The sequence below is a fragment of the Accipiter gentilis genome, chromosome 32 (assembly GCF_929443795.1).
Source record: "Accipiter gentilis chromosome 32, bAccGen1.1, whole genome shotgun sequence".
Classification (NCBI taxonomy): Eukaryota; Metazoa; Chordata; class Aves; order Accipitriformes; family Accipitridae; genus Astur; species Astur gentilis.
The window spans coordinates 7,049,665-7,076,323 of record NC_064911.1 but is presented as its reverse complement, the minus strand read 5'-3'; the positions used below and the strand labels follow the sequence as shown (position 1 = coordinate 7,076,323).

The following is a 26,659-nucleotide window of genomic DNA, read 5'->3' as shown; positions in this document are numbered from 1 at the left end:
GGATCTGAGGGCCCCCCCACCATGGGTACTGTTCCCGCATCCACATCCCCCAGGGTGCAGCAAGAAGCTGACAGCATGCCCGGTGTCCCCCTCTCCGCTGTGTTGTTCAAGTTCATAGGAATTATGCATCGCTCGGTTTCACAGAGCAGTTTGTGGCCATCCCGTGTTACTGAGAGCTGCTGCGCGTACAGTGTGGCGAAGTGGTGCGTGACGGGGGCTGCAGGACCCCCGCAGCCCGCCCGCCCTGTCTGCTCCCGTCCTGCCGGGCGTTTTCTGGCCCCAGGCGAGGGGCAGCTTGGTCCTCACCTCCCTACGGGCGTAACTAACTGCCCCGCTCCTCCCCGCCAGGGGTATCTAAGCACAGCACCGGCAGGCAAACCTGGTGCCACTGGCACATCGTAAGGAGAGAACTGCTGCTGGCTGCAGTTTGTTTCGGGGAACGACTGGTTTTGGGGCCGTGTCCCTGCTAGATTTATATTCTCTGAAGAGTTAAGTACATTAGTGTGGGTAATCTCACTCCATTACCTTCTATAAAACCGAATCTGTGATTTCCTCCCTGGTGAGCATTTACCATAGCGAAATAGGCTACTATTTTCATATTTAACTCATTGGTAAGTCATAAAACCAGCTCAAGTTGTCTGCCCCAAAGAGCAGAAGCTGCGGGACAGGACGGTGGGTTGGAGCTTTTACAAGGCCTGGCAGTGTCGGCACAGTGCGCTCAGCATCGCCCCTAGCTCGCCCTCGCATCCCTATCGCATCCCGCCCCCCCTTCTGCTTTGAAATCGACAAAATTCAGAAATTTACAAGGCTTTTTAAAATCCAAGATGAAGCAATTAAATCTCCAGACTGGAGGATGTGAACCTTTAAAGGCCCTTTGCAGAATATCAAAAGAAAGAGAGGATTATATTTAGCAGGTGTGACAGCCCTCGCAGGACATTTCATTGCAAAAGGGGCTGACATGAACCAGGAACCGATACTTAAATTAATATAAAACATCTTGGGGGAAAGGTGTTTTCTTTTCTTTTTTGAGCATTAGGAAATCATAACGCTTTCTGGCTTCTTCAAAAGCGAAAGGTCCAAATATACAGGAGTCATCTGGCATGTAAAATAAAAAGGAGGGGGGCGGCGAGGGGGGGTGGGACACCTAAAAATGCTCGGGACAGGGTTGGGAGGTGAATGTTGGGGGGCAGCGGGGCTATGACCAAACGCCTGGCCAAGAAACCCAGTTGTGGTTTATCCTCCCCTGCCTCACTTGAGGCTTTGCATGGCTGCTTGCAGATCCACGGGTTCCCCTGCCCCGGGGCTGGTTGCTCAGGGCAGAGGTGCAGGATCGGGACGTGGGATCCAGCCTTGCCGGGTGCCCCAGCGGGGTCTGCGCCTGCTCCCGCGGCTCTCGGCGCCGCAGCATCCTCCTCTCTCCCGCCACCTCTCCTTGTCATTTCCCTAACTCCCCGGAGACACAACCCTTCATTACAGGGGTGCTTTATTCTGATCGCTCCGTTTCTATTCGTATCGTAACCTACCGAGCCTCAGAGTGGAAAGCTCAAGTTGGTAGTTTCATAGGGAGGTGTCCACTAACTTCTCGCTTCATTCACTAGTGCGTGTTCCTAATTTTAACCAAACTGCTCCGTTTTGATTTTCCCAAGCTGTGGATTTAATGCCCAAAAGCTCGAGTTGTTTTCACGCCCACTCGACGAGGGCCACATGAGTGACGCTGCCTATCCATAGCAGGGGAGGCAACGGCGGCGGGGAAGGTGGGGCGGCCGGCGACGCGGTCCCCAGCTCTGCGCCGCGGCCTGCGGGGAAGGGACCGCGCGATCCCGCCAGGAGATCTCCGTAGGTGGGTGCTGCCGCGGCAGGTCCGCGGCAGAGGGTACTCGGTCCCACTTTGGGGGTATTTTGTCTCTTCGCTCTGCTCATTTACGGCGGACGTGACGTGCACCAGGTTGTTGCTCGGGGCCTTCAGGTTCTCAGTCACCCGAAAACGCACGGTGGGGTAAAAAGCCATCTTGCTGTTATGGCTATTCTCAGAGGGAGGGAGGCGTGCGGCTGCTCGGACCGGTGCGTGAGTGGGTACCCTTTGGCACTGAGAGAGTTAAAGGTCCTCGGCACCCACCAGCCCTGGTCTAGGCAGTGTCTAAAATCAGTCCTAGACCCGCTTTATTTTTTCCTTAAAAACAGGAAATGGAGCCCTGAAGGCTTTTTAACTGGAGAGTGAGTGAGGAGGGGGTATACTCGCTCTGCCCATATCCAGCCCTGAGCCTGACCCAGACTTGGGGGTCTCTGTGTGTGTTTTTTTTTATTTCTTCTCCTTTTTTTTTTTTTTTCTTTTTTTTTTTTCTATTATTTTGGCAGACTTTTTGGAATGTCTGGGAGCTAAGGGCTTTGCTTCATGGAGCAGAATTCTGAAGCAAGAAAAAGAGAAAGTTATAGACTAAACCACAGAAATGTAAACATGTCTGCAGCTAAAATAACTCCACTTTCATTGAAAACACTCCTCGCTCACAATCAGACTTCTGTGTGCTATGCTCAATAAAACTGCATGCTAATAGCGACCAATTAATACATTATGTAGTTCTGCTTTAAAAACTGAGACGCTTTTAATTTTTTTTTTTAATTTTTTTTTTTTTTTTTTTTTTATTATTATTATTTTTAATTAAGGGAGTACTGGCTTTTCTGCTTTGTACGCTGGCTCTCGGCGCTGACCGCTGGCTGAGAAGCTCCGGGGAGAGCGGCGGGCGATGCCCGGCGGTGCGGCGGGGGGCGAGGCGTGCCCGGGGAAGGCCGGGGCAGCGCGGCGGAGGGGCAGAAGCGGCGCCCCGGTAAGGACCCCCGGGCCCGCGGGCGGGAGGGACGGCACGGCACGGCACGGCACGGCACGGGACCCGACGGGACGGGCCGGGCCGGGGCGCACCGCCCGGCTGGCCCGCCTCCCGCTGGGCTTCCCCGCGGGTGCGTGTCCGTGGGAGAGCGTGTGCGAGGTGAGTTGCCGCTGCCCCGCTCGGGACGCATCCCCTCTCCGTCCCCCCCCCCCCCCCCCCTGCGGCGCCGGACTGATGGGGCGCTCGGACCAGGTTCCCCCGTCCCTCCCCCGTCCCTCCCCCGTGCAGCCCCGTTATTTATCTCGCTGCCCTCCGGAGCCCCCGCTGCCACCTGGTTAGAGGCCAGGCTTGGACTTCACGTCGGGTCCTCGCAACAACCGCACGCTTGTTCTGCCCCCTCAAAACACGCTCTTGTTCCCCGCGCCGGGAGGAGCGGAGCCCCGCCGCGCCGAGCCCCGCGTCCTCCCCCCGCGCCTCCCGTTCCGCGCCCCCCCCCCCCTCTCCCCCCCGGGAGCGGGGGCGCCCGGGGGCGGCCGCCGGGGAGTAGGGGGGCGGGGGTCCGCTGCGCCCCGGGGGGTGCCGGTGCCCGGCGGGCGGCGCGGGGCCGCCCCGACGGCGGCGGGGGAGCCGGGGCAGCGGCGGGGAAGCAGCGGCTGCCCCGCTCGGCGATTGGCGAGAGGAAGAAGCGCACGGAGCCCGGGGCCGGCGCGATGGGCTGAGCCCGTCCCGACTGAAGTGACTCACTGCAGTCGGCAACGCCGCCGTCCCCTCGCCCGCTCCCTCACTCCCTCCCTCGCTCCCGCCGCCGGCGGCCGCTGCGCCCCGGCCCCGGCCTCGGCCCCGGCCCCGGCCCCGGCCCTGCCCGGCCCGGCCCGGCCCCGACCTTCCCCCGCGGGACGCCGGACTCGCCCCGCTTCCCCGGCCTCGCCCGGTAAGTCCTTTCCCTCCGGGGCTGCGATGGGGCGGGGGCGGGTGGACGGGACGGGGACGGACCGAGCGGGGCGCCGGGCGCGGAGGGGGCGCGGCGCGGCCGTCGGGGACGGCGGGGCCGGGCCGGGCCGGACCGGACCGGACCGGATCGGAGCGGGGCGAGGCGGCTGCCCGCGGGCGACGGGGTCCGGCGGTCCCCTCGGCGCGGAACGTCGGCGGCCGGAGCGGGGCGGCCCCGAGGGCTCGGCCCGGCCGGGGCGCGGGGCGGCAGCTGGAGCCGCGCATCTTTCTGCGGGAGCTCGTTGCGCAAACCGGCCCCTTTCCGACTTTCTGGAGTTTTAAAGCGTTACCGCTCTTTGGTTTCGGTCGGGCTGGCTACTGGCTTTTCGGGCATCGGCCTCTGAAATTATATCATCCTCCCCCCGCCCGCCCCCCCCCCCCCCCCCCCCCCCGCCCGCGCCATCGTTTTTTTATCCTGGTGTCTTTGCAATTCTTTCAGCAGTTCATCATTCAATTAACTAATACCGCCATTGCGTTTTCAAAATCTGACTGGCTCTCGCCTGTAGGAAAAACCTTCAGTTACCTGAGTTGGTCTGAGGAGAGTCAGAGTCGGTTGTGGTACTTTTCAGAGTAAGCGCTGCCATACAGTATGCGGAGATCTATTTTGGTGACCAGATGACTTTGCTGTAGAGTTTGGAAGTGTACGTAATGATATTTACAAAAGCTGAAGTTGCAAGTTCTGGCTAACATAAACTTCCATTCATTGCTGCCTTCGCTAAGAACCCACAGTACAAGGAAACTTGCTCTTTCCTTAACGAAGTTGTTATTTGTATTCAAAGTGTCATTCTCTGAATTAACACTGTGCTTCAGTCCTGAAGTAATAGTTTGGAAATTACATTCTGCCCATGTAATTTTGAGTCCATTAGGAAAACCAGGATAGGTCTATGAACTACACATGGAGAAATGTCACATTCCTTTGGTTTAACCCTTTAACCACTTCCCTGGTTTCGCTGAAACAAGTGAAGCAGACAAAGACAGCTTCTCACTAGGGTATGAAATGTAAACTTTCATCAGGAAATGCGTATCGGGTATGCGATTTCAAGCACACCTGAACTGATAGGAAAATCAAGGAAGAGAAATAGATTGTTTGACAACTTCCTAGTTAAAAGGAAATAAGCAAAGGCAAAAATCAACAAAGCCGTACTTCATATGGGACAAATGCATTTTTACGTTGATTATCTTGTCTATTTCATAAAGGACATTTATAAAAACAAAGATAGGGTACGTTGGAATAGTAAGGTCGGTTCTTATTTTCTCTTTCATATATGTAGGCGAACAATGGCAAACTTGCCATGCAATTCTTTGAAAAACTTTGCAAGAAAAGAAATCACTACCTTCAAAAGCATTTCAGGGTTTAGAGCTTTGAGCAGCATCTGTCCCCACCTCCCACAATTTAGTCCCAAAGTTAAACAAATCGTATAGTACTGGATAGAGTTACATGTTACAGGAATTTTATAAATGATCTGTCAGTATAAGTCCTAGGTGTGATTAGTCGGACTTTTTGCTCCTAAGGTGTTATTCCATTTGGATTGTAATTTATGTAGCATTTGGTTCTTAAAGATATATTCTAATAGATATACATTAGGCGTAATTTTCTTCCGATGGTTTATAAGCACTAATGAGTATGTGGCTTCTCTCTCTCTCTTTTAAGCAAGCTTGAGCTCTTTGTCAGGCACTGAAGAAATCTGTGTGCCCGAGTCCATTGAGGGATTTCAGTGATAGGAACCATGAGCTTGAAATACAGATTGTTACAAACTTGGAGGCGGTGTCTCTGTTGGAAGTACACTCATTTGTACGTGAATAGGTCAGACCTTTTCTATCTGAAATTCCAGGTTGGATCCCACAGTTGTCAGTGTTCAAATGACAATTCCGCCTAAGACGAGTGCTTTCACCTTCGCAGTGTGGACACGTCTTTGCTACCTGCTCTTCTGTGGGCAGTTTATTTTCTGTGTGCACATGGAGTTGTGTAAACAAATACAAACCCCTGGGATGACTGTTGTAATCCAGTTGCTTTGAACGCCACATGAGCAAAATACCTGGCTACTGATGAGGCGAATCTTCTCCCATTGCGCTTTCTCCAAAACACCAGTGCTTCGCTATCAAAATGTGAGGCTCCTGGCATTGGCTCTCCCTCTGCAGAGCACTTCATTTTAATCACTTTACTGAGGTCCCCGTATACAGCACTTTCTCCTCTTGGTTAAATGCACTCCCGTGAGGATCAAAAACCCATAAAAAGCTTTTGCAGTGCTGATGGCATCTGGTAGCCCTGAAACATTACATGTTACGTTTCCTTCCTTTCCTTGCCTCTGCGCTCCTAAATGCTCCGGCAGTTACTCACAGGTAACAACAAAAGAATTTAAAATGTTTGGGTTGAAATGAACCCTTTCCCTTGAAATATCTGTTCCGCTGGGGGTTTTTTTTCCACTATCAGGAAGCCTGTCGTTTTCTTTTAATTGAATATTTTTAATTTTTTGGGGAAAAGGCAAACCATACTTCTTTTAATCATGTAAGTAGCTCTGTTGAAATCTGCGTCCCGAACTCGAGGTGGAAGTTGTTGACAGGGGGTATGATCAGAAAGGGCCCTTTGGGCCTGATCCGTATCAGCTAAGGTCAGCAGTGCAGGCTTAGCCTTGAGTGCCTAACGCAGCCCACTGGTTTTCTGCTGTACAGCTGGGAAGGTAGGCCAGGGATTAGTTGATGCTTTGGATGTCAGCTTTCCTGTACAGTTGATTTAAAATGCTTTTGTGAAAAAAAAAGTTCACATTGGTAAGGTATTTTCAGCCTGAATTATAATGATGTTTGTCTTGCGTTGAAAGAATTACCTTTTGTACAATAACACCACACTGTTTTTCATTATACCCACAATTGGCCACTTTTGCAGCCACTAGAATAATTTTTATTTCCCGGTGTAGTTCTAGCCGTGTGCTTTTTGACAGGCCGGTTTCCCAGTAAAGTCGAGCATCATTTTGTCTTTTGGTTGAAGGTTTCAGTTGGGAGAATTTGTATTGCTTTGGCATTTTGGAAGGTAATGATAAAAGTGGAGAAAATCTAATATGTTTCCTTCACAGCATAGTTAACTAGTGTAGGTAGAAAACTGGCAGTCTAAAATTACTTTGCTAAATTTAAATGTAAGTAAAAAGTAGGCAATAGGAAAAAATTAAAGGGTATATCTAAATATGGAGTTGCGGACATATCTGTTATATTTAAACTGCATTTTAACCTCTTCTATTTATATTTAGTGGTATGTGTATAATCTGGAGGGCTTGATTGAGTTCAAGAAACAGTAATTTCACAATGAAAACCAAAGAGTTTGTTCTGCTGTGGACATAGTGCACGTCCTTGTTAATCGGTGTGTGTATCAAGACTAAAATGCATGCAGCGAGACATTTTTTATGCTGTTTGAGAGCAAAAAATGATGTTTGATCTAAAGTAAGCATGAGTGGATTTGCAAAAAGCCTGCTTCCCGTACTGCTGTGGCAAGCGTATCTCCTACTGACTTTCGTGGCACTCTCTCTTGCGTGGAGCGTGAGACTGCACTGCAGGGTTCGTTTCATCAACTTACCTTTGCTATGGCCCATTCTGAAATGCTGCTTTTTAATTTAGAAAGCTGCCATGGTAAATGGATTGTTCTTGCATGCTGCTTGCATCAGATGAAATCCCTCCTTGGCACAACTTCATTCCAATAAGAAGAAACTTATTCCAGGAACAAAATACATAGTTATTTTTGTTTGATAATGCATCGTATAAATATTAATGCTCTGCCCAAAGAGAAAACAATAAACATATGTTTTCATTTTAGCTGGAGATACAACAGGCTTTGACAGAGGATGGTTTAGAACTAAGGGCCTCGACTTGTAGCCACACAAGCTCTTCAGCTGAACTCCGGGTGACCACTCATGTCTGGGAGGTTGCTGCTGTGCACAAGTGGCTGGAAAGCTGGGGGCTTGGTTTTGAATTGAGGTCTTCTGGTTTGATTCGTTTTAATACGGACGCTGAGTGATGCGATACCCAGGTGCTTATGGAAGTGTCTTCACAGTAGCGTGACTTTCAGCCTTCTCGCTGTCCGCTAGAAGATGCCGTGCTTCTGCTGGTCCTTCTAGCAGTGAGAAAGCTGTAGCTGCCCGGATGCTTAGACACTCTAATATCGGTAGGATGCCTCTTTTAGATGCCGCTCCTGCAAGTGAATATTGACTTCTGTTGTGTTTCGGATCTTCTGGATTTGTCAGGTAGCCTGTAGCTTTGAACTACACGCACCTAATTAGCTGCTGATTTGACAAAGAAAGGTTGGCTTGTAGGAGCTGGTGAGCACCGGCAGGCCCGCAGTACTGCGCGAGGCAGGTTAAACAAGTACGAGCTTAAATGTGGTTTCGATCAGCTCCATTTAGACACCCAAGTTTTCAAGTTTCTCCAGGAGGTCCGTAATGAAACAGGCTTGTTTTCTTTTCACCTCGCAAAGAAATAGCAACGGGAGAAAAATTCAGATTGAGCTCGCACCAGCTGAACGGGCGGCCGCTGCGGGAGAGCAATTCGGGGTGCGAGACTGGATGGGGCAGCATCGAGGAGTCTGAGACGGTTGCTGCTAAGTCTGGGAATACGGCCTATGACTAACACCCAACTCTGTAATGAGAGGAGAGCGGGACGCAGCCGTTACTGCGGCACCTGGGCTGCGAGCTGGGATGCGGTGGGGTGGCAGGGGCAGACCTGGTAAAGGCTGTGCAGGCGTGAGTGGGTCAGGAGCAGGTTCCCTTCCCTCCCCTCTTCCCCAATACATTGCTTGCTGAATTAGCATCTTTTCCTTCTGCTTTTTCACTGTGGTCGGTAAGGCTCTTTTTTTTTGGCCAATATTACGCTGTTAGTAAATATGCATTGATTTATTGACTGTTCAGGTCTTTTCCATTTTTCTGGTGCTGGGAGCAGTGGCTTAGGAGTAGCAGCTTGCTGCCCTGTAAACCACTTACAACAAAATGTTTTGTGAAATCTGATTGATTTCTTCTAATTTGTAAGTCATGTAGGCTTACCAGTTTGAGCTTTTCATAATACCTTCTGGCCTTGCATTGAGTTTATTACTTTATTTTTAGCTTATTAAGTATGGATGTACACAGTATATTTGACCTGATTTGACTGAAGCAGACTCTTTCAAGAAGTCACATATTTTTTGATACTCAGTAGCTAAACTGCATGCAGTTCCTGTGTGATTTGTTTTGGTGCAGATAAATGTATATGTAAAAATCACGTGGATTTAGAAAATTGCACAATGTAACTTTTTCTGTAAATTGCTCTCATTAAATGAGAACAAAAAATGAAATATGCAGTCAAACAATTCACTTCAGACAAATTGCGTTTCTATCACGGTTTATATTTTTCTGCGTAATTAAAAAGGGCTTTATAAAGAAAGAAGTCTAGTAGTTCTGCCGAAGGAATGTCTTCTAAGCAAAATTCAGTTTTCTAAGGAGGCTTTGTCAGTTCTGAATAAACCCTGCAATAAATTTAAACCTGGTGTTTTAAAATGCTGTTTATAAAATGGACTGCTCTCTACAGAGTTCACAAATTATACACAAAGGATTTACAGTAAACGACTAAAGTAACATTAATATGTTGCATTACAACATGCACTGAGACTAAACTGCAAAATCTGCTTGAAAAAGCAGCTGATTTGCAGGACTCGTGCAAAGCAGACACGGTCAAAATTCTCAGTCATTTCTCCAAAGAACTGCTTTCACGTTGATTGTTCTGATTGTAGTTGGCTCTTCAAAGGCTCACAGAGGTTTTGTTTTGTTTTTTTTTTTTGCACAGGCTTGTGCCCGTGGCATTAAAGGCAGGTTTGAAAAAGAAAAAATGAAGGATTTACTATCAAATTAAGACAAAGGATTTAATATCAAATTAAGATCTGGTTTGGTCCTGGTGGGTATCTTGTGCCTTTTCTTGGAGTTCATTAGATTTGCCCAGAATGTGAAGTTGGGAATTCGGGCTAGTGCACTTCATTCCTTTGCTACATTTGTAAATTCTCTGGTATTTTTATGTATTTATAGCAAACAGTCTGTAACATGCCCTGTATCTCTTGCAATCAAGACAAGGCAAATCATCCGTCACCAATATGTATGTCAACATCCTGAAACCACAAAGAGCACCTTCTTGGTAGGCACAACCAAGGCTTCATTTCAGCAAAGCAATTCATCACCATCTTGAAATGAAGAGCATGGAGAAATCTGAACCTGACTTCTTGGTTTTTCTACGCGGAGAAGTCAGTTCTACATGATGAGATGAAAAATAGTTTTAGGAGGGTAGGATTCACCTCACCTAGCTGTAGCCATCTAAAAATCAAGCATCTAGTTGACAGTAATTGTGTAAGTTCCCTCCTTAGCCAGAGGACAGGTTAATCTTGCCAGTCTGAGACAGTTATGTTAGTCTGGGAAAGTCACTGAAGATGCAGCCTCTGTCCGTCGGCTCGGGTAGGAATTGGGGTTGCAGGACCGAGTATTTTGGCTTTCAGATTGCTGGCATCGAGTGCACGGTCTGATCCAGGCCTCAGCAGCCGATCTGAGGGAGATGTAAGTACAAGTGCAGCAGAGAGACCAGATGAATATTTTACAGTCTGACTAGGAATGAATCGTGTTGCTTACTTATTATTTTCATTTTAACGTTGACCCAGTACGTAATAGTTTCATTTTTACTATCAAACTACCTCTTTGCTGTCCAGTTTTATCACCAGCAATAGAAACATTAGAAATAGCGATGGAAAGCCCTTTTATGCTTTCTGCACTGCTGTCTCTCTTAACTTCATTGAAAAAATTGAAAAATGAAGACATTAACCATCATTTTTTTTATCATTAGAGTAAGATAGGAGTGCATTAAACTTCGGTCTTTCTATTAAGATTCTGTTCTGCTCATGAAGGAAATAGTAATATCCATTTAGGTGTTTGTTTTTTTTTTTTAAAACCGGTCCAGTATCTCATCCTGCGCAAAAGGGTTTTACCAACCATATAGGCGACGCCCCTGGGTCTATACTTCGCTTAAATCTCTCAAAGCACAGCTGTGGAAAGCTTGCTTTGGAGAGGCCATAAGGTTTGTGCTTGGCCCCAGGCACCGGAGCAGTTTTTGGCCCCCGGTCGGTGTCTTGACATGAAAGTTGTCCCTGCAACGAGTGCAGCTTACCTCTGAAGCTGCCGTCAGTCTTGGAAAGTAGCTCTGCAGGAGCTAGCAGGAGGGAGGGGCGAGCTTCGTGTTTGTTATTTGCTTGTGATTTCCATGACAGTTTACAGGAAAGACAGTTGTAACTAAATGTGAGCCCCGGGAGCTCAGTCTGTGGTTGGTCTGCAGAGCAGGACCGGGGGGTGAGGTTTGCTGAAAGGCGCGGGAGCCGGGGACGAAGGGAATTAGAGTTATCCTCCTCTCCTCTCCCTCCCGGTTAACACCACCCCGTGTGAGGTGATGTGCCTGGCAGAGGGCAGGGGGACCGGTGGGCAGCGGCACTGCCCGCTCAGCCACCCGCCGGGACGCATCCAGCCCTCGCTTCTGCCCCTCGTGCTTGGTTAACGAGTCCCGGCGGGTTTTGGTCCAGGATAGGATTTATATAACTCCCTCTTTGCTGTGTTGGTTCCACAGGACTAAAGAGGAGTGAGAAGTAGTAAAAATCTATTTTGGTCACTAAAATAAGCAGACATGACTCAGAATACTCACTGGGAACAGATCTGCTGGATGAAAAGGTGCCATTTTTACATAGTCACTTTTCTGACCATGCCCTTTAAACTCTTACAAAAATAGAATACTTTCTCTGGCACTCGTCTTGGAAAGCAGAAATGGGAGCGAGAGCAAGGATGTTTGCTGCACTTCAGCCTCTGCTTCGAAACCGGACAAATTGTGTGCGAGTTTTGTAAGGCGTATGTAACATATGTTTAACACCAGGAAAAATAGAAGGCAGGCATTTGCATTTTGTGGGGAGGGGATTTGGGCTTGGATAGTTTTACCATTTGTAGTGGAAAAGTGTGATTCCTAGTTCCTGCCTGTTAACGGTTGGATGAATTCTGGCTGGCTCCCTGCGCCGATTTCTGGCACCCTCGTGTCCCTGCAGAAGAACGGTTCAGATCAGTAGACTCGTCTGAAGCACAGCAAGGCTCCTTTTGACCATGGACTCTGGGTTGCTCCTGGACCTTGCGAGGCAAGTGGTCTAAGCTAAAAATGAGCCTGAAACCACATTGACGTAAGTCATGAGTGTTTATGGACCTGCGAGGAAACAAATCATTGCTGGCAACCGGAGTCCTGAAGCGGCAGTGTTGACGCTCACGTGCGACGTGAGTGCCCCCCGCGCCGGCGTGCTGAGCGCCCGTCCAGCTCCCGGGGAGGCTGATGGAGCTGGGCGCATCTGCGCCAGCTGCAGACCTGCCCCAGCCAGATCCCCAGCCATAGCGACTTTCATCTGCATTTCATGGAAGGGATTAGCAAGGCAAATCATTCCGCAAAAAGCCACTCATAGCTAAGTAGGCGATACTGAATTTTTGTCTCTTTTTTGAACTCTTGTCCCTTTTTTTTTTTTTTTTTTTTTTTTTTTTATGGTTTAGTAGGAAGCTAGAGCCTGGCTGGCACACAGAAACTCAAAACCAGTAGTGTACGCCATCATATGTGCTTATGGGCGTTTGTCAGTCCTGTTGTTCTCCTTTGGACCATTGCTCTCTTGAAAAGAAAAACAACAAGCCCATTTTAACATATTCACCACTTTCAGTTGGTTTTACATGGAAGAAAACCACCAACCCATAAAATCCTCTTCCTCCTCCATTCCAGAATAACCCATGAAAGAGTTTGAAAACTCTGAGTTTCTATTCAGTGGATGAAATCTTGACCTTGCTGAAGTGGCTGCAGCTTCTCCGTTCGCTTCTGAGGGGGCAGAGCTCTTCAGCTTAAGTGTTTCTTCCTCGTGTTTCCACTGGGCCTGGAAAGCCCTGAAGTGTTTTCACTGTGGTGATTTCCTAAAGCCTTAATTCCCCCCGGTTACTACAGCATTTAAAGGCACTGTCTTTTTAGCACAGGAAACAGGCACTGCTTTTCCTCTTGATAAAATTTCCCTTGTAGGAACTCAGAGAATTTCCACTTTCTCTGTGTGGGCTCATCTTTCACAGAGGAGGAGACATGGGTCATACACCTGCAGGTCTCATGACTCCCTCCTGCTCCATCCCCAGCCTCCTCCCAGTCCCTTGGCAGCAAGGAGTCGGTGAAGGTTTGCCGTCAAGGTCTCCTGTTTCAATTCATCACAGGGCCCAGTAGCTTCCTATTGCAGGGGAATCCTAATTTTTCTGGTTTACATTTGAAAGGCGTTTTGGATATGATGACATCTACAGCCAAAGTGCACCACCTTTTACACATCAGCTCCTTCTCTTGCAGCGAGACAGGTGATTTCAACAGGCCAGAAAAGGGAGGAAAAGCCCGACAGGCTTGGGACCCTCACAGGGTTGTCACTAACCCAACACTGAAGGGCTGTGAAGAGGGTCTTCCCTTCTCAGCCCCGCTGACCTTGTCTGGCAGCAAGCTGAGACCACTACGGGGGGGGAACCTTAAACTCCAGTTATTGAGTAGAGCTGCTTTACAAGTTTTCTGCGTTCCAAAAGCCTGTGTGCTTTCTCTCACCAATGCTGAAACAGTTTCGAAAGACTGACCCCGGGAGCAGCGTGTAATGAGGCACCTTTATTTAGCTGCCGTCACAGACCGCGGTGGAGATCGCACCGGGGTGCCGAGGGTCCCGCTGCACTGAGCGCAGCCTGGCCGACGGTCGTGTGCCAGGGTTAGCCGTAGGGCTTGATACACCAGTGTCGCCTAACCGGTATGAACTGAAGGGCTACCTACAGTTTTTACAATTATATCCCCCCTTTTTTTTGTGTGTGCGCGTATCTGGCAGTTGTTTGCCGGGGGCGGAGGGAATGAATGAGGAACTTGGCTTTTAGGTAAACAAAATGTTGCTGTTGTACTGCTGTAATTACAAGCATTTTAAATGAGGTATTGACAGCAGTTGAGAGCCGGTTCTTGACTATGCCTGCTGGCAGGCAATGAGATGTCTACCAGCTCCTAAGGGGAGCCTTATTGCAGGCTGTGAGAATAACTCATTAACCAGTTAGTCTATGGCGGTGTTACTCCACATATGGTCTGTGGGCTGCTGGTGGTCTGGAAGACATTAGAAAGTGGTCTGAGAAATGGCCGCGCAAGAAAGGCAGGAATAACCCCACATAGACAGATTCACGTTCCCACATCGCTGGCAGGTATGTGCCCGTGTCAGCAAGTCGCCCTGAGTCAGCAGGCTGTGCCGGGATATAATTGCCTTAGCCCCCCGGTGTGAGCCCAAATGGAGGGATCTTGAGTAATTGCACGTGAGGGGAACCATCGCTCGATCACATCAATATGGAGCAAGTCTTCCTCCGCTAAGGAGGATGAATACTTTGCCTCTTCTTTCCTGTGCTTTTGAGGCACGGGATGGGCTAAGGGATGCCGATTCTACATCCGTGTTGCTAGCGGTAATGAATGCTACAGGGAAACGGACGGCGGCGAGCCCATTTCCTTCACAGTGGGAGGAAAGTAGTAATTCAGGAGACCATTAAACATTAGAAATACCTCTACGAGGTCCCTACAAAGATACACTCCATTTAGATTAAAGTCCCGTAGGGCCAATTATCTTGGAAGAACTTAAGAACTTAAACAAAAGCTGAGTTAGGTATGCTGCCCACCAATGGATTTGAGCAAAAATGGATGCAGTGAGAAAACACTCGTGTATTATGAAAGTGAGAACATTTAGAGTAGGTCTGTGCAATAACCAACTTTTACTGTTCCCCCAGGATCAGCGTGCACAGGAAATATCTGTGGCATGCTTGCTTTTCCTGGAGATGACAGCAGCCCTTTGGCAACTACTTTGTAATACGTGCTTGATACTTTTCAAAATGCTGGGCTGTTGTTTTATGGATGTGCTTTGATTTTCTGGTGCTAGAGCCTTTTTGCATGACTTTCTACCCTTCCTAAAGTTGCTTATTCCCATTTTGACCCTGGGCGCTTCTCCTCTAGTGCCGTTTGGTAGCTGTGATGGTGCCTCCATTTTTCTCTGTGCTAGCATTGGGATGGGGCTTGAGGAAAAAGGGGAGCCAACAAAAGTCCCTTATGCTCCTTGTGTGAAAATAACCTCTATGGCCTGTGCTGGTCTATGTCTGGGTGGCTCTGGACTCCTGGGGATGGAGACATGACTTAACACTGTGTTGTGGCTGGAGGGTTAGGGCAAACAAATTTGAAACACTTTGTTTCTGTTAATGTTTTCTAAGAGCGCGCTGAGTAATTTGCACAAGACTACAAAGCAGAGCTTGATACTAGCACTGGGGTTGAAGTCTGCCTTTGCTTCAGCTGCTAGACCACAGTTTTAATTGAACGTTTAGCTATTTACAATTAGACCTGAGCACTGGAGTGCACTGAACCTTCAGGCAAGGGATTTTGAAAATGAGTCAGTTCTAAGACACTGGAGCAACAAGTTCCTAAAAGCGTTTACTGATGTAAATTGCTGCCTGGTCTTGAAATGGCCTCTTCCATTTAACACCATAAAAGAACTTTCTTAGGAGAAGACACAATAAACAATCTGTGGTCTAATAACTGAACATGCAAGCCTGAAAGGTTTTAAAATACTGCTTGCTTAAATAAGAGTCATTAACGTTGTAACTGATAATGAGAAAAATGCTCATGCCATTAGTGGTTTACCACTTTGGTTCCGAAAGGATAAAAACAACTTCATAAAAAAGACCACAGACTGTCCATTTTCAGCCTCACTGTAGGGCAAACGTTTCAGAAAATACGAAACCCATCATTTAAAATAATAATTTAGTATTTGTGTTTGGGAAGCATGGTTGAAATGCCCGTTGAACACACGAGAGCACAGCGATGGGGGGCTCGGCGGCTGCAGCTGAAGCGGAGCGCTGCGGCTCGCTCTGGTGCAGCCTGGGGAGCCCCGGCACCGGGTCTCCTTGCCAGGGCACCGCGGTGGGACATCGGCTCGTCCTCCCACTGGGAGCAGCCTCTGCCTTCCCGCCTGCCTTTGGGATCCTCGCCTGGGTGGGGAAGTCTGTCTGTCTCGCCTTTGGCTGGTAATGGTGCAGGCTCAGCGGGTGCGTGAGGATGTCCTGTGATCCTTTCTGCGTTGGCCCCAGCGTTGCCTGCTGCAACACTAGTTAACTTTTTTAGAAATGGTTAAATTTCAGTCCCAGCTCAGCGTGCTGGTAGAGGAAATAAAAGATACTGGGTCTGGGAGGTGCTCGGTGCCTCAGGGCATCGCTGGGGCTTGGTGGCTGCAGAGCAGCATCAGTGGCAGTGGTATGACCTCATTTAATTTGCCCATCTGGGCCAGCTGCTCTTTTCTTTGAGGATGGCCGCTTCCCCTTCTTCCGTGTGCCTTTTTCTCCTGGGCAAACTAGGTTGGACCCTATCTCCCACTCAGGTTAGTGGAAGGACTTGCACTGACCTCAGCCAGGGCGGACTCAAACCCTCGAGAAGACCTGGTGTTTCTCCTGGGAAAGCTCAGTTTGGGACTCAGCATGCTGTATGCTAGCCTTGTCTTTAGTAAGGGCAGCCGGAGGTTGAGGTGTTTCCTCCAGCTATCTCTGATTGTAAATACAACTACACTGGGTTTTACTGATGCTTCATTGCAGCCCTCTTACACTGACTACAGCATTTGCTCTTACGTAAAAATGGAAAGTTTCCCCAGGTCCCCCCATGAAAATGACTGTTGTGCCTTATTCAAAATGAAAATCAATCAAGGAAGGAAGACAGCTGGGCAAATGACAAGAGAAACAGAACGGTGCCAGGGTGAATTTTTATGGAAATGCTCTCTGAATAGTATTTCCATGAAAAGGCAACTTACTCGCAGATGTAGGCTGCGTTTGCATGAAAGAGAGTGGGATGCACCACACCCTGAATCTGTCAAGGTCTATAAACTTTTCACGTATTTTAAGTTTAGGCAACAGAGAGGCCATATTTAAGACACAAAGGTTTTCTTCTTTACTTCAATGTAATTATGCTATTCCCAAATGTAGAAAAATGTAAGCCGGGGGAAAATAAAAAAGGAAGTTTACGCGAGAAACTTTTCAAATATAAAGTAAACTTCAAATATCATTTGAAATTGAAAGTAAATTAATCTATCAAAAAGAAAATTTTCAGTATCATGAAAAGATACTGAGTTGACCTTTCAGCAGCATCCTAGTTATAACAATGACTTGTAAGTCTGTCTGTGTCAGGCTGTGTGGTTGTCCTCTTAGTGAAGGAGCACAAGTGGCTTAAAAACTGCAAAAACTTCCCTGTTGATGGCAGTGGGATTTTAGTCATTCACATCAATAGAAACAAGATTTGGGGAACAATATAAAAAGCAAGAAATGAAGGATGATTGATGTTAGCATTCAAAAAACAGGAGAGGGGCAAAAAAGCAAAATGCTAAAAACATCAGCCCATACTTGAAACTGCCACACCTAGATCCGCTTAAACACTGTTTTTGGAGATGTTGTAGCCTTCTCAATGGGCTGGTTTCCAAATGGCCTGACCAATTTTACTGTAGACTTACTGGCTATCAGCAGAGCTCTTGCAAAGGTTGATTTTTTGGAATCTGTTAATTCTTCCTTGTTTCTGGGATTTTTTCATGTTATACCAACAAAGTCTAAAATGTGCTGAGAGAGTAATTCTTGAGACAGCCTTGGAATTTTTCAGCCTATTTCTGCATGTTGCTTTCTGAAATAAACAGGAATGCATTTTTTTTTTTTTTAATTTATGATGGCTTATAACTCAATGTCATTGCTATTCTAAGAATAATAATCAAGGATTGTTATACTGACCTGATTGTTTACCTTTCCTTTTGACGCTGCCAGTGATAAGCTAGAGGTAACAATACTAACCATATTCTTCTGTCATCTTCTCAAAACTTGTCACCATCGAATAGAATATGACCGTGCATGGGTTTTAACCATAAAGGCATTTGTCAAATGCTCTAATGTCTTCATAAAAGTCTGCAGTGGAGATCCCATTACAGGAAAACTTTGGAATGAGTAGCCCTTGGCTCTGCTAATTGGGAGTAGAGATGAGTGACTGCCATTTTTAAACAATATTAGATTTGCCAAAAGGAAAAAAAAAGTAAAAAGGAATCTCAGCAGGAGATTGTGAAACTGTGAGCAGATTTGGTCGTGGCATTAAAAAGCGTTAGAAGATGTTCTCTGTAAGGGGTTGGTAGGTCTGTTGCTCTCACCTACTGATGTAGGTCTGTCCCCTGCATCCCAGATGGTTACGGAGTTGGGGATCCATGTTGTTTGAGGACCTTACAGGACGGAGCTATGGCAAAGTTACAGTGAATTACCTGCTGGCAGCATGTAGGAGAGCATCCCCTCTCGCTGGGTGACAGTGGGCAGTGTCCTTGCTCCTCTCTCTGAACTTCCCAAGCTGGCTTGAAGCCCATCTAATAAATGCAATAAGCCACGGAAAATGCATCGGTAGCGCGTGCTGACATGGGTGGAACACACATGAGGATGGAGAAGGGGATCCTGTTACCCCCCTGTTCAGCTGCACAGCCTTTCAGCCAGCAGAGAGCTAAATGTTAACCCTTTCAAAGCTCTTTCTGTGAACAGGGAGAAGGCAATAAAGCGTTTCTTACTTCACTGACGTTTGACTTTAAAAGGTCTGTATAAGCATAGGAGTGCCATGGGGAAACAAAAGTACAAGTGGCTCAGCAAATATTGCGGATGGCAATGGCTGTCCTGCGGTGAGTGAGTACAAGGCTGGGTTCAATCTGCTGCAGTCAATAAACTGCTTGTGCTGTGCTTTCATGCTCTGCGATGTCAGAAGAGCATTGGAGTGAATTACAGCTTTCTGTTTACTCTGGGACTGTTTATCATCCCTTGTGTAGTTGGAGACATGTTTCACTACAAGAAGCAATTCACGGAACATTCTCCTAAAAAGAAGAAAAATCGGTTTATACCAATGCATGTCTTCCTACTATCTCGGATTAATGCCTGCCCCCCCCCCCCCCCCGTACCCACAAACATATTCATGCATCACCTACTTAGCACTAGAAAGGGGATATTACAGCTCTAGGTTATTTCCCCAGTACTTTTATTTTTCAGCCCACTACAGGAAGGGTTCATAGAGTATATCCAGAAAGATGTTTTTGTTCCCCCACCTTGAGTTTCAGTCCCAAGACTGCCAATTAAATTATCCCATAAATCCTCCATTATAGGTAGTAAAACCTAATTTTAGATTTCCTGCCCACTCTAGTGTCCTGCCTGATTGCTACCACTTGGACAGAGGCTCAACCTGTTAAGCAGACAATTGCAGTGAATTGAGTGTTTCTTTCTGTGCCACATGTGGAGAACTTTTTAATATGTGGCATTTGGTCATAATTCTCTCTGGCTATTTTCTACCTTCTAGTCGCTCAAATGTTTTTTTTAAGGCTGAAAAGTAGACATCTGTAATTTATTTTTTTGTAAAAATTTTTGTGAGAGAAAAGGTTGTTACCCTGTGGATTAGGAAGAATGTTAACCTGCCTGCCACCACTAAAACATTAATAGCATAAAATTAGTTTTTATATAATTCCTGTTTAAAAGAAAAGCCCTGTGTTAATAGAGCTAACCCACTTCTGTGAGAGCTGAAAATATTTCAGGTTATCTGAATATAAGTGCATTCTTTCCCTTGTTCAAATACAAATATATTATCTAGCTGCAAACAGTGCTAATTTTCTTGAGGGCAGCTTCTGCCAATCATATTCTCACAGAGGAGCCTTTATTTCACATATAGTCTCACTAAAGATGCCTATTTTATTCTGAGTATAAACGACCCCGAGCTTGGCCTGTTTCTTCATAAGCTTTACTGAAGACAAATAAAGTTGTCACAAAAAAAGTGGGTTTATCATGTGAATAAGGCGTAAGTATCCATGCAAAAGTGCCTTGGTCTTTGGACAAAAGGATATTTGCATTCAGCATGGAGCTCTTCTGTCACTGAGATTTAAGTAGAATTCAAGAATCTGCATGTGAGGAAAACTGGAGCCTAAAGTGCTGTGAGAAATTAACACCTTTCTTTGGCTCTCTGCCAGATTTGTTGTTGTTGTTAACCCGGTAAAATTCCTGACTCATCCAAATCACAGATTTGGATACTGTAGAGGTACCTGAGTATATCTTGTACCTCCAGAAAGCACTGTCTTTCTGAATGTATTTCCTGCCTAAATAAATCGGTAACGTTTTGACAATTCTGTGTCAAATCAGGAAGGTAGGTGGCACTCAGCAAGGGACTTTTTCATCTCCAGCGTACGGTGACAGGAAGTTTAATTCAAGATACGGGGTGCGTATAATCTTACGGGTATTTGCAAAAGGTAAAAATACTGCTAAGAGGCATCCCATTGAAGGAGCAAACACTGCTTCTCAGACTAACGTAACACGCGTGCCAGACTGAGACTCTCCTCCGAGACCCAGCTTTGGTGATGCATCATCTGGCTTGCATAAGTAGACTTCAGCTGAACCTGTTGGTGACACCGTAGCCTGTGCCGGTAGCGCTCAGACGATGGCATGAACTTGTCACTGAGGACGACGCGCCCGTCCTTGCTGCTGGCCAGGACGGTGGGCACAGAAAGGGGCGGTTCTCTTCAGATGGGCAAATTCATTTTTTTTAGTGATCCTGATCCACAGATACCAGCAGCCTGTGAGCTGCAAAATGAATCAGCCCCCTTCATCAGTGCTGTCCGGTGTGGAGTCTCTGATGTCTAATTAAGGCTGCTCCTTTTTAGCTTTCCCCTCAGTGGAGACACTAACAGTATTTCCCTGCTTCACCCAGCTGTTTGCTTCCCTCACTCTTTATGCAATGTAGGATTTTCAAGTCTATTGACCCCCTGTTAAATCTGGGGAAAACCCGGGGTTGATTCCTAAGCTGATGGAAGAAAAGGTCAAGAAACACTCATATATGCACGCAGCGTGATATCTCAAGTCTCATTGCTTGAAGAACTAGGCTAAAAATGGAACCGCCGTAGTCTCCTTGCTAAATGGATCTTCTTCACCTAGCTTTATTTATTGTACTGTGACTCTATGTGGGGAGATTATCATTTGTTGAGTGATGCCTGAAGCACTGTATAAAAAATAAAACATACACAAAGACTAACAAAGAAAAGAAAAAAGGAATTTAGGCCTCCCAGTCACAGCACTGTTCCTTTAATGGTTGATGAAATATTATATGTATTTTTCCAGTCGTATTATTTGTCCAACTTAGGAACCTGGAAATATGAGAAGAGATGGTCACGTCGGTGCTCAGAAATGGAGAACAGACAGAAAGTAGGAAACAATCTGTGTGTTTTCTGTACTGAAGTTTAGTGCAAGAGTGACAGACAGTGCCCTCCAGGGTACAGAGCTTTGTGAACTGCTGCTGAATTTCTTGTTTGTGTAGTTGGCTGCAGAAATCACCCCTTGTAGCAGAATTGTGCTGCACAATCAAAACTTTAGGTCCCTAGTTGCAGTGCCTATAAAGGAATCCTTGAAATGTAATCCAAGTGACTCAGTCACATCTGTATCTCTGTAGACAGCATGGGAAAAACATTCTTCGAAGCAGAGAGCAGTTGATTTATCCGTGGAGTATAATTCTGAAACCTAATCATGGTGTGTAAAATGTCAATACTGTAAATTATGTCCTAGCTGAATGTTTGGTATCAAACTACCAGCAACACCTTCGTCTGTGCCAGAGGTTCCAGCTCCTCTTATCTACTATCTTCTGCACTTCAGTGCATGTTCGTTGTACTCTGAACTTCTGATTTAGGAGCAGCAAGAAATGAAGACAATTTGATACCCAGTCCAGTAACAGTAGGAATTCTACACTGATTGATTGTACTGGGCACTTTCATACTTATCTCATTTAAAAATATTAGCTTTTTACATTGAGCTGAGAATTTTGCTGAATATCCAATATCTTGCATGGGAATGCTCTTAATTCTAGGTATCCGGCTTCAGAATTTGAACTAGGCTTGTGTCAAGCCTGTGCTGTCTTGAATATGCTACTGTTACCAGAAAAAAAGTCTCCTTGGTATGCTAAGAAGAGGGGACATGCTGGGGTTTGCAATTTTAGCATTACAGATTCTTTATTATTAATAGATTAGTGGGGATTTTTTCCAAAGACTCCTATGAGTCACAAGAGCTCCTGTTACTAAATTTCATATACTCATTTATTTATACAACTATACATGAGGTCTTATGGTCTTTTCAGCCCAGAAAGAGCCAAGGTACTGTAAGTGTAAATGTGGTTTATTGAGTTCTGGAGATCGTAAATATCTTGTTTAACATCTGATTTATCTTGAACTATGTGCATTGAAAGAAGTGTCTCAAAATTAGGAAAGAAGGGGCATATGCTACTCCTTTGGACAACCTGTGTATTCATACCCAGAACGAAACTTTGGCAGAGAGTAGTTAGAATTAAACTGTCACCACCAGGGCAGTTTTACTTTATGTACTGCAAGGTTATATGAGTTTTATAGGTTCATTTATTTTGCTGATTAACAGTCCAGTCCTGCTCTTGACAAAGTCTCCTGATTTTTTCATTCCCGTGGCTTCCCCAAGATGAGCAGAAAAGATAAAGTCTCAGGCAGAGGGAAATGTGAGAACAGGAATTCCAAGGGAGGAGATTCCCCCTCCCAACATAAATTTGTCTGGACTTTATGACAACATTTTGTTTTCGTACCATGCAGAAACCATCCAGACAGATCTCAGCAATGGAGGACCTCAGTATAGAAGGGAGCCGGCTACTGACAATGCCACACGGAGACTCTTCCATGCTGGAAAATACCAAGCAAAGGGATGCCATCAGCTCAGGGGACTTAGGAGCGTATCTGCTGCTACCAACCCACCAGCCACGCTGGTAGCTCCGAAGGTGGCTTGCTAGTCACAGATCAAGATGTTTCCCTTTGACCTCCCAGCTGTTTGATGGGTATTTTCCAGAGATTTATCGCTGTCACAATTAGCCTTTGCTGCAGGAGGTCACTGGCCACCCATCCTCCTCCTCCATTGCCATCAGCAATGACTTTTGATGTCTCATGCTCCAAACAGCCAGAGAGAGCCTGGAAAACTAAGCGGCAGCATAGCCATTAAAAGGAAAGGGCTGAGAAGGAATGTCCAGTTTACTGATGTCCTTGAGGACTCACTGCTTTTTATATCAAGGTGCTAGCCAGAACAACTGAAAGAAATGTGTAGCATGTGTTGGAGAGAGAAATCAGGACCAGACGATGGTCTATGTTCTGCCAATCTTTCAGTGTCTTCAGGTTGTTTACTCTATGGGTAGGAAGCCTGCATGTTTAAGGGTGCATGTGTCAGCCTGAATGTATGCGCTTTGCTGCTAAATTATTTTATTTCATGATTTCTTCTGTGCCAAGTGCAAGAAAAATACAGCAACATTCAAACACAAATCTGTGTAAAACAAGTGTAAATGTTACGTAACCATAATAATGTAGGTTAGAGTAATTTTTCTTTAATGAAGTGTAATTAAGCTGTTTGAAGTAATTAATGAGTTTGGGTGTTCCTTGTCTTCTTCTGAGTCTTACTTTTACCAGATGGGTGCTGAGCAGTTTTTGAAAATCTGTCCTCTTTCTTGTCTTGACTGGATTGACAAAATCAATAGTCTACTGGGAAGACCGTTGCCTGTACTGCTTGCTGCCATGGGAAGAAACAACATTCTGAGAAAATACTTGCACTAATCTTGTCTTTGTCTTTCCTTGCTATCTCACCGCTACTGAAGTGGAATGACAGGCAGACATTGTTTTCTTGAAAACTAAAGGTGATTGGGGAATGCCCCTATCTCATTTCTTTCAACTATAATAAAAAAGTGAGAATTAAGAAAATTCTGAATAATTGAATGACAGTAATATGAGTGTTTTCAACAAAATGATACACTGTGGTTTCATTTTCCACAAGCAAATGAAGGTGATGCATCAAGACATGCAGGTGATGGTGATAAAGATGAGGAATATTGTACCTAAAGGTGCAAAATGCAATGACAATATAAAAAATTATGAAAAAAAATTTTGTTTTGGGCTAAAATGATAAAGAAACCTGAATACATGCCTATCTGCAGGCAAACGTGAGGCAAGTTTGTCTTTTCTTTCAAAAGGTCTGCATGGCCATAGCTGGCTGTCCAGTATGTTTTAACGAGACGGGAAATTTCTTCCCACGTGCACGTAGTGCAGAGCTGCTTTTCTGCTGTGTTGAACTATATGGTGACTTCCATCATGCCCACTGCCATGCTCCCTTTCTATGGGCCTGCTGTAAAGTAAAAGCCGTTCTTCAAGACGAGAGGATTTAAAAGGTCATAGTGGTTATAATAACCCTTGGGCAAGCTGGACATGGAAGATAGCGTGTGCTGTTGTTACTTTATTCTAAAGGGTATAGTAAAGACAAGGCTGGCACAAAGTAGGGTATTGGTTATCCTCCTTTGTCTGCTGACATGACAGCTGGCCAATGTGTTATTCTGCTTTTCCTTTGCCATTATCTCTTCTTCTTTCCTGTGGAAAGCAACATCTTCTTTTAAGAAATAAATTGTCTCCTTACTTGCCTCTACCTTCCCTCATACATGTTATGCTCTTTTCCTTTATTTGCCTTTCACCTGATGACTGTCTTAGAGACAGCCTGTATCCTGAGGGCATGTTAGTTGAGCAGGGAATCTGCCTATGAAATTCCTCACGGAATGAGGTTTTTCCAGTGATTATGGAAAATAACAATTATGCACTGTGGATGCACTGTTTACCTGCTAATTTGTATGAGTGCATGCAGGAAGAGTGGGCTGGCTGGGAGGGGGGCATCACCTGTGTTAGTTTTCAACAAGCTTGTAACTGGTACACCAGGTGTTGGTTTAAATATGTAGTCCTGAATAATTTGAGATTCAGTTACCAGAACTATCATGTTTTTCCATAGTTGAGATGAGAAGAGGGAGCATTTATAGGGGCAGGAAATTATCTGTAAGGAGTTCTTGTTCCTAAGCCCAAATTATTATTTTTAAATCCCTTTCATTTGTTTCACAGACTTCCACAACATTGGGTGGGCGTCTACAGTTGTGTTTTAAAACATCTAGAGTAATAATTTTTTCTTCTCTATGCTTCTTCAGCACTGTTGTGAATCGGACCGTTGGAAATGTTGTCCCCGAGCTCTTCCTGTTTCATCCTTAAAAGTTCACAGATTTGATTCCCTTACTGGTCCATGGAAATGCATTTTCCAGAGTGCTCGGAACACCCAGACCTCACTTCAAATCCCTACTGTGGTTTAAGTATAGCACGGGTATAAAATAGGATCTCTCCTGTTTGGGATATCCTCATTATAGTATTAATATATAGCTGTAGGAGTGGGTCCATTTTTGAGTGGAACGTTTAGTCATAGGGTGAAAAAGACTGTAGCCCTGTGGTTGAAACACGTGGAAAGTAGGACACATCCATGCTAGTCCCTGCTAACAGCGGATGTCTAATTATTTATTTAAAACACACCGTTGCCAAAAGGAGCAGTTAAAAGGCCCGTTGTGCCTTGGACTGTCCCATCGCACGTCCCTCCCAGCACGCTCCCGGGAAGGGTGGGCTGCGGCGCGGGCGCAGAGTGGAGCCGAACCTGCCTCCTCCATGGGCTGAGTGAGTGCAGTGGCCACCGGGCCACCGGGCCACCGGGCCACCGGGCCAGGGAGAGGCACCCAAAGCTGGGGAGAGGACCCGGCGCGTTTCTTAGTTCCCACAAAATCTGTTGGAAGCAGGACTGTTCTGGAAGCTTGGTTCAAATCTGAAAGCTGCATTGTTTTTCACTGAAAAGAATTCCAGGAAGGCATCATCCCTAAATTCAAAAAAGAAGTATCTTGCTTGGAGTGGTTCCCACCGAGAAATAAAAATATCAGCAGTATTCCCATCACCAATACCACGTTGTCCTGTTCTCTGCTCCGCAGGGTTTTAACACGCTCTGCTTATGGTTCCATCTTGCTTGATTTTGATTTCAGAGGTTTGGAATATGCTTGTATTTTTAGGTAAATATCTTTCATTGGATTGTCCTGCCTCAAAGCCAGTTCTTTTTGGACTCTGTAGGAGTGATCCCACAGCTTGCAATGGAAGATTTGCTGTTTATCCCCGTGGAAGGGGTTGTAAGCTAAGTCAATGGAAACTAAGTTGCAGAACAATTGCAGCTCCTGAGAAACTTTTATGTTGAGACCAGTGCCCATTTTCAGCCCCAGCGTGAGCAACAGAAGGCATCAATTAAATTAATTTTACTTATTTAGCTGCAAGTTCACGTGCAGACCCTTCCTCTAGTTAGTAGCTTAACAAAAATATGACTGAGAGGAAAAAGTATACTTTGTAGCTAGACATTAAATATTTATCTCCTTAAGTGGCACTTCATGTTTTTTTTATATTCTGTGGCAAGAATTCCATGGGAAAAAAAATGTTTCTAGATTAGGCAGAGAAGCTGCCCAAATGTAGTTAGGAAGATGCTTGATCCAAGCTGGGGATTTGGTTACTGTTTTAAAATTCTTTTTTCCCCCCATTTAGTAACTCTGATCCTGGCAGAGACGTGGGGTTTTGTTGCAGATGGTTGTTATACATACTGAAAGGACTGTATACTTACAATATGCTCCATAAGCTATTAAATGCTGTAAAAGCCTGGCAGACTTTATAGTTTGCATCCTGCCATTAGAGTTCCCTCTGAAGTCTGTCAGAGGGATATAATTCCACTCTAATTAAAGCTATTCCCCTTTTCCAAATGTGAAACTGGCCTAATTAATGACTAATTGTTTCACAAATATAAAGTGGGCCTAATTGATCCTTACCCCCTGACTACAGTGCCCTGCTTACTCCCAGCTAAGCAGAACCCCTGTGAACAGTG

At 46.0% G+C, this 26,659-nt stretch overlaps 1 protein-coding gene across 5 annotated transcripts in view; it reads left to right on the top strand.

Moving 5' to 3' along the window:
* Nucleotides 1–2,784: 2,784 nt before the first annotated feature.
* The window catches only part of ERG (ETS transcription factor ERG), a 148,544-nt gene continuing 124,669 nt past the window's right edge, over nucleotides 2,785–26,659 (top strand). For 3 of the 5 annotated variants that reach the window (XM_049835084.1, XM_049835082.1, XM_049835079.1), the window contains exon 1: nucleotides 2,785–2,981. The gene's annotated coding sequence lies outside the window, so the exon portion shown is untranslated. Of the gene's footprint in view, nucleotides 2,982–3,658; nucleotides 3,754–26,659 lie in introns of those variants that run through there. The other 2 variants (XM_049835080.1, XM_049835083.1) reach the window with 2 other exon arrangements.